This window comes from Galeopterus variegatus, unplaced genomic scaffold (genome assembly GCF_000696425.1).
Source record: "Galeopterus variegatus unplaced genomic scaffold, G_variegatus-3.0.2 Scaffold1573, whole genome shotgun sequence".
Classification (NCBI taxonomy): Eukaryota; Metazoa; Chordata; class Mammalia; order Dermoptera; family Cynocephalidae; genus Galeopterus; species Galeopterus variegatus.
In genome coordinates, this window is record NW_007727684.1 from 121,333 (window position 1) to 128,592 (window position 7,260).

The window sequence follows — 7,260 nt, forward strand, 5'->3', positions numbered from 1 at the left end:
GGCCCTCCTGGTGGCCCCAGTGAGCAGGGTCAATGAAAACCCTGGGATTGGTTTCACAAGGTTCAACAAGTGCCTCAGTCCTGGGCAGGCTTCAGCCTTCTCCCTGGAAGAAGGCCCCATAGCCACCATCAAACAGCAAGCAGGTCATCTCCTCTGACCTTGGCCTGGAGATAAATCAGACTCAATTGGTGTGACTTTTAGAATCAGTTTGTCAATTTGTGCATTTATAAACACACAAACACACACACACACACGCTTACCTTTTGGCATTTTAATTGGGATTGGCTTGAATCTATAAATTGCCTACATGTGTAAATAAATCTTGTCTTTTCTCCTGTTGATCTGTCTATTGTCTATTAATTTGCAGGCCCCCAACTACTCAGATAGAGGAAATTTTTTTCTCCCAACACAATTCATGAGCATGCTATCTTTCTTTATTCAGGTCTTTAGCAATTTATCCCAATAATGTTTTGCAGTGGGGGCTGGCTGGTTAGCGCAGTTGGTTAGAGCATGGTGCTGGGTCTGCTCCCTGTACCATCCAGCTGACACAAGAAGAGTTTTATAGTTTACAGAGTAGAGGTCTCACATACATTTAGTTCAGCATATTCCTATGTATTAGATATTTGTGATACTATTTTTATGGCATAATTTTAACATTTCACTTTGTATTTGTTGCTGATACTAATGATATGAATAAATTGATTTCTGTATCCAGTGACCTTGATAAATTAATTCTTATTCTTATTAGTCCTTATAATTTGTCTGTAAATTCTTTTAATTGTACATATACAATTTTGTTATTTGCAAATAAGAATTGTTTTTTTTCTTCCTCGCCAACTCTTTTGCCTGTTATTCCTTGGCTCTTTTGCAATAGGGAAAAAGTACAATATCTGCTGTAGGATTTTATCAAATTAAGAAAGTCCCCTCTATTCCTAGTTTCCTAACTTTTATCAGGAGTTGGTGTCTAATTTTCATTAAATTCTTGACTGCCCCTATCTAAATGATAATCAGTTTTTTTTCTTCTTTTTAGTCCTGTAAATATGGTGAATTACATGGACTAATTTTTTAAAATGTTAAGCCTCACTTGGATTTCTGAAATTATGTTATTTTCTCTTTTATAAATTGTTGGATTTGATTTGCTTAATTTGTAAAGGATATTTGTGTCTCCTTTCGTGAGAGAGTTAGACTAATTTGCTGTTCTTGCAAAGTCCTTGTCAGGTTTGGGTGTCATGGTGACTAGCTTCATAATGCACATTGGGGTGTTTTGCTAATGTTTGTAATCTCTTCAGGAAAGGTTTGTAGTGGATTTAAATCAACTATATTGTAAAAATATCAAATTTCCCTGAATTTATCCACAGATTTGATGCAATACCAATCAAAGTCTAAGTAAATTCCTTTGTGGAAATTAACAGGCTAATTTTTATTTTATTTTATTTTTTTAAAAGATGACCAGTAAGGGGATCTTAATCCTTGACTTGGTGTTGTCAGCACCGCACTCACCCAGTGAGCAAACCGGCCATCCCTATATGGGATCCGAACCCGTGGCCTTGGTGTTATCAGCACCACACTCTCCCAAGTGAGCCACAGGCCAGCCCCAACAGGCTAATTTTTAAATACACAGAAATGCAAAGGGCCAAGAATAGCAATATAGGAGAAAAAGAAAGCTAGAGAACTTACACTATCAGATATAAAGCTACCATAAGGCTATAATCATCACGTGCAAATACCACATGAATGAATGAATAGCCCACTAGAATGGCAGAAATGAAAAATCCAGACATCCTGAGTGCTGGCAAGGATGTGATGCCACCGTGCTTGGAGCAGGTCATTGAGGACACCATTCTGGACAACTGGTTGGCAGTGACTACTGAAGCGAAACATTCAAACACCACGTGACCCAGCAATTCCACTCCTGGGTGTACACCCACTGAAACATATTGTAAACATATGTTCTCCTATCCCTGAGCATTCACAGCAGCACAATGCATGAAAGACTCAAAACAACCTAAATTCCCACCAATGGTAGGATTGGTTAAAAAAAATGCATACTATGGACACACAACAGCACTGAGAATAAATGAACCACACTATATGCAACAACCTGAATAAATTTCACAAACACGATGTTGAATGAAAGAAGCCAGAGTAGAGTAGAAATTTGTGATTTCACTTATATAAAGTCCCCAAACAGGCAAACTTAATCCATGGGATTAGAAGTCAGGATGGTGATCACCCTTTGGGGACATAGTGACCAGAAGCGGGGCACGATGGGGTTTCTGGGGGGCTGGTTGTGTCCTGCATCCTGTTCATACTGTGAGAGTTTATTGAGCTGTATACTGGTGATGTGTACACTTTGCCTTAGGTATGCTATCTTTTTTTTTTTTTTTTCTATATAGGATCCGAACCCGTGGCCTTGGTGTTATCAGCACCACACTCTCCTGAGTGAGCAATGGGCCAGCCCATACCGCATTGTTTTTTAATTCAAATTTCATATGTCAATTAAGACCATAAATCTAAATAGTCTCTTAGAAGTAAGGGCTAATGGGTGGAGCCTGTGGCGCACTCGGGAGAGTGCGGTGCTGGGAGCGCAGCAGCGCTTCCGCCGCGGGTTCGGATCCTATATAGGGATGACCGGTGCACTCACAGCACTCACTGGCTGAGCGCGGTGCGGCCGGTCTCAAAAAGGACAAAAAAGAAAGAAGTAAGGGCTAAAACGGAAAACTAAAATTGAGGAGGGTTTTATGTCACACTATAAATTTAGCTATGGTTGTCATGTCAAACACAGTAGTTAAAACAAAGCAATAAAGGGTGAAATCACTCGTTTTTGCTTCTCTACCAGTGTCTTATACCCACAAGCATGCTTTTGCCGACTAATAATTCTGAAATATTTCCCTGCTAATAAATGACATGATTTGCAAAGGAAAAAAAACAAGGAATGAGCTTTATATAGTTCAACATTCAACATCCCCCAAACATAATGTAGAGTGAAAAAACACAAGCTTCAAAAGATATATACAAGATATGTATGCAAAAGATACATGTGAGAAAAAAACAAGAGTGTGCATTGACTATGGACACATACACAGGAAAAGTACGATGGTCTTCAAAAAGTTCATGGAAAGATATAAAATCTCACATAGAAAGAATGATACTCAGCAATTCCAGGAGAGGGCTGCCAGAGGAAGGAGGGAGGGAGAATAAGGCGAAGCTTAACTTTACCTTTATTTCTTAAAAAAGGGGGAAAAAATCAAAGCAAAGAGGACAAAATGTTAATGTCTATTAATTCTAAGTGGTGGGTATGTGGGTGTTTGTTATTGTTTTATGTATATCTGCAATATTTCACAATTAAAAGTAAAATATTATTTTTAAAAGAATAAAAATATATTTTTGCCATTTGGAAAAAAAATATATATTTTGATTAATCCACAGTGACAGAAAGTAGATCAGTGGTTCCCCAAGGGCAAGGGTGAAGGGCGGGATAGACTGCAAAGAAACACAAGGAAATTTGGGGGTGATGGGAATATTCTATATCTTGACTGTGCTGATGGTTACATGGTATATACCTGTGATAAAACCCATCCAATTATACATTTTAAGTAAGTTCAATTTATTGCATGTAAATCACACCTCAAAAAAAGTTGTCAAAAAACAGAATTTTGTACCATTAAGAAAGTGAGAGGACAATGCACAGACTGGGAGAAGATATTTGCAAAACATACACAGCAGGCCCTCAGTATCAGTGAGTTCTGCATCCTTGGATCCAACCAACTTCAGATCAAAAATATTCAGGGAAAAAAAATTACAGAAAACAACAATAAAAACAATACAAATAAAAATACAGTACAACAACTGTTTACATAGCGCTTACATTGTATTAGGTATTATAAGTAATCTAGAGATGGTTTAAAGTATATGGGAGGATACACACAGGCTATATGTAAATACTTCACCATTTTATTTTATTTTTATTTTATTTTATTTTGGGGGACAGCTGGACAGTATGACTTCACCATTTTACATAAGGGACTTGAGCATCCACAGATTTTAGTATCCGGGGAAGTCCTAGAACCAATCCCTCATGAATATGACAGACTCAACTGTACCTGATAAAGGATTTGTATCCAGAATATGTAAAGATCTTTTAAAACTCAATAATGGAATAGAAACAACCTAATTAAAATGGACAAAAGGTTTAAATAGCATTTCACAAAATAGACACATGACTGACCAGGAAGCACATGAAAAGATGCTCAACATATTGGTTATTAGAGAAATGCAAATCAAAATCACAATGAGATACCATTTCACACCCAGTAGAATGACTACAGTTAAAACAGCAAATAACCCCAAAAGCTTTTGAAGTTGCAGAACAACAGAAACTCTCATGTACCACTAGTGGAAAAATAAAATGGTGCAGCCACTTTGGAAAATAGTTTGGCAGTTTCTGAAAAAGTTAAACACATATTTACCATTAAACCCCAAAATTCCACTCCTAGGTATATACCCGAAATACACACATCCACACAAAGGCTTGTGCACAAAGGTCCACAGCAGCATTATTCACAATAGCCCCAAAGTGGAAACAACCCAAATATCCATTAATTTGTGAATGGATAAACTAAATGTGGTATACTCATACTGTGGAATATTATTCAGCCATAAAAAGGAATGAAATATTCATGAAACAACAGGGTGAACCTTGAAAATATGCTACACGAAAGAAGCCAGATGGAAAAGACCACATATTGTATGACTCCATTTATATGAAATGTACAGAACAGGGAAATCTATACAGACAGAAAGTAGATTAGTGGTTTCCAGGGGCTGGGGGAATGGAGCGTGACATGAGAGACCTTTTGGGGATAATGGTAATGTTCTCTGTTTTTGTTTGTTTTGTTTTGGTAGCTGGCTGGTACAGGGATCGAACCCTGGACCTTGGTGTTATCAACAACCACACTCTAACCAACTGAGCTACAATCAACCATCCCATAATGGAAACGTTCTAAAATTGGAATGTGGTGATGGTTGTAACCATGTCAATTTACTAATCAAATTGTGCACTTAAAATGGGTGAATTTTATGGTGTGTAGATTATACCTTGATAAAGCTGTTTAAGCAAACAAAATGGAACACCAGAGTTGCAGAGTCTCTCTCACTGAAATTGGCAAATGCTGTCATGAGCAGGAGTCACAGGCTGATTGATGACAGAGGCTCTGTGCTGAGCCCCAATTCATCCCACCAGATAGCAGCAACCTCCAGAATAAATGCCTGTATTTCTGGGGGTTTTGGTTTTCCAAAATTTAAATCCTTCTCTTGGTTTGGGGAGGTGCCATTGCTGTGAGTCTATTAGCCAGGAAAAGCATGTAACAGAAACTGGAGAAGTCCGTTGCTTCCCCAAATAGGGATTATTTTCTCCTATGTCAAGAAGGCCCAAGACGGCCCGTGGCTCACTCGGTAGAGTGCGGTGCTGATAACACCAAGGCCCCGGGTTCGGATCCCATATAGGGATGGCCGGTTAGCTCACTGGTTGAGCGTGGTGCTGACAAGAAGGCCCAAGGTTAGCAGCCAGGACTGTTGTGGTGGCCTCATGATGTCACCAGGGACCCAGACTCCTTCTCTTTCATCCTTACCTTCTTTATTATGGGGCTTTTAGGCACATGCCCAAAAGATGCCTGCTGTCCCTATGGACATCACATCCTCCTTCCAGAAAGAGGCAAGGGCAGGGGGTGGTCAGAGGAAGTGTGCATCTGGTTTTTCCCTTTTCATGAGGAAGCCACTAACTTTCCTTTTTTTTTTATTTTAAAAAGATGACCGGTAAGGGGATCTTAACCCTTGACTTGGTATTGTCAGCACCACGCTCAGCCAGTGAGCGAACCGGCCATCCCTATATGGGATCCGAACCCGGGGCCTTGGTGTTATCAGCACCGCACTCTCCCAAGTGAGCCACAGGCCGGCCCAGAAGCCACTAACTTTCATGAAAACCCCACAAGGGGGATTTCCATTCACACATCACATGGGAATCCTGCACTGCAGGGGAGTCTCGGAAGTCAAATGTTCTTGGCTGGTGCTATGGTTTGAATGACTGTCCCTCCGAAACTCATGTTGAAATTGAATTGCCACTGTAATGATATTAAGAGGTGGGATTTTAAAGAGGTGATTAGGCCATGAGGACTGTGCCCTCACGAATGGATTAATGCTGTTCATGGGAGTGGGTTCCTTATAAAAAAACTACTTTGGCCCCTCTTCCTCTCTCTCACCCTCTCTTTGCCCTTACACCATGTGATGCCCGCCACCAGGTTATGACACAGCAAGAAGGCCCTCACCAGATGCTGGCAACTTGGTATTAGACTTCTCAGCCTCCAACACTGTGAGCCAATACATTTCTGTTCATTATAAATTGTCCGGCCTGTGTATTCTGTTATAGCAGCACAAGATGCACTATGACAGCTGGACACATAGTCATGTCTAATCAAATTGGGGCCCTGCTGATGGAGAAAATGGGGAGAATACTCAAGTGAGTGCTTCTGGGAGGACCTCACTTCTCTCCATAGCCACTAAACAGGCTCTTTGCTGCCCTCTTGCCCACAACCAGCTCTCAGGACTGTGATTATCTTGCTCCCTCTGTGGATCTGAAACCTTGAGTAAGGCTTCAAGGATGCAAGGAGAGCCTAGGATTCCTTTTGGAGGGTGGAGTAGGTCCAGGGTAGATGTGGGGGCGGTACCCATGAGCTGGCAGCCATCTGACCTCAGAAGTCCACCAATGCCTCATGCTCACCACAACCTGGTATAGACTCCTCGCTGCCCTGGGGAGTGGCTGCCCAGCCAGCATTACATGTCCCAGGGCCCCTTGCAGTTAGATGTGGCCAAGGTGTTGAGTTTTAGCAAAGGGAAGCCAGCCAAAGTGAAGCACGCCACCTCCAGCCCTGGCCTATGAAATCTGTGCTGTGGTTTTCGTGCTCTTTACCCTGCCTCTGGCTGGGATGGAGACAACCCCCAGGGTAACCCTGAAATACACATGCTGAAGATAGTGGGCTGTATCAGCTTGGGTCTCTGAATGACTGCGTGGAAGAGGAGGACTGCCTTGCTGACCTGGTTCCCTGATAGTACTGTTTTATTTTTCTTTAAAAAAAGATGACCAGGGGGCCGGCCCGGTGGCGCACTGGATAGTGCGCCGCTTGGGAAGCGCGGCGGCGCTCCCGTCTGAGGGTTCGGATCCCACATACAGACCGGCTCCCGCTCACTGGCTGAGCGAGGCGCGGG